The sequence below is a fragment of the Etheostoma spectabile genome, chromosome 22, assembly GCF_008692095.1.
Source record: "Etheostoma spectabile isolate EspeVRDwgs_2016 chromosome 22, UIUC_Espe_1.0, whole genome shotgun sequence".
NCBI lineage: Eukaryota > Metazoa > Chordata > Actinopteri > Perciformes > Percidae > Etheostoma > Etheostoma spectabile.
Genome location: NC_045754.1, coordinates 11,175,835 through 11,176,788, shown reverse-complemented (window position 1 = coordinate 11,176,788; position 954 = coordinate 11,175,835). Strand labels below are relative to the sequence as shown.

Below are 954 nucleotides of genomic sequence, written 5' to 3'. Positions count from 1 at the left end.
CACACACACACACACACACACACACACACTCATAACAACCATTATTTCGAATCTCCCTTAAAGGAACACGCCAACTTGAGACTTTATCTTATTCACCGTATCCCCAGACTTAGATAAATCCATACACACCCTTCCCACCTCCGTGCGTGTCGTAACTCTGTCATACGCACCCATCACTAGCCTAGCTTACCACAGATCCTGGAGGAAACCGGCTCCAACTAGCCTACTGCTCCCAATAAGTGACAAAATAATGCCAACATTTTCCTACTTACATGTTGTGATTTGTATGGTCAAAGCATGTCCAAATAACAAGGTGACATGAGACACAGCCATCTTCTAACTGTATACATACAATTGTTCTCCACAGAAGGTGAAGCACTGCTACTTGGGCGGAGTGATCTGCGCAACACGTGAAAAGCACCGTTGTTACTCTCTGCTCCTCACCACAGAGCTTCTCAGGTGCCTCAAGCAAATCAGTCCTCCCAAGTAGCAGACGTAGACGTGCTTCACCTTCCGAGGAGAATAGTTCCCAGCATGTATACGGTTAGTTGATGGCTGTGGAAAATAACTTTAAAAAAAATCTTAATGACAAGTCCAAATGGTTCCACTTTAGTTGAGGTTATGGATATTTTTCATGACACCATCATATAGCTGGATAGCTAGCTAGCTAGCTAAGCATTTGATGATGAAATCACTTAATTTGAGGCCGAGGAAAAATATTCATGACACAATTATAATGCTCTCATGACAGCCAATGTAAAAACCAACCTCTTAATGACAGTTTAATGTAATGTTAACACTTAAAGCTGAATAGTTTATTAAAGTTTGACAGGTTGTACTGCCATGCCTAATTTAAAGTTGTTATCACAAATAGATTGTTGTCTTTGGTAAAGTCAAGTTGTCATGATCAGTGATGGGAAGAATGGCGTTATAAAATAACGGCGTTACTTTTTT

General features: G+C 40.7%; 1 protein-coding gene and 1 long non-coding RNA gene across 3 annotated transcripts in view; both read left to right on the top strand.

Annotated features, from left to right (window-relative positions):
- The window catches only part of LOC116672302 (sodium/hydrogen exchanger 9), a 63,678-nt gene that overhangs the window by 7,567 nt on the left and 55,157 nt on the right, over positions 1–954 (top strand). The gene's annotated exons all lie outside the window — the stretch shown is intronic.
- Positions 582–760, top strand: LOC116672308 (uncharacterized). The gene is made up of 2 exons (XR_004327523.1): positions 582–618; positions 706–760. It is a non-coding gene; the product is annotated as an uncharacterized LOC116672308 (long non-coding RNA).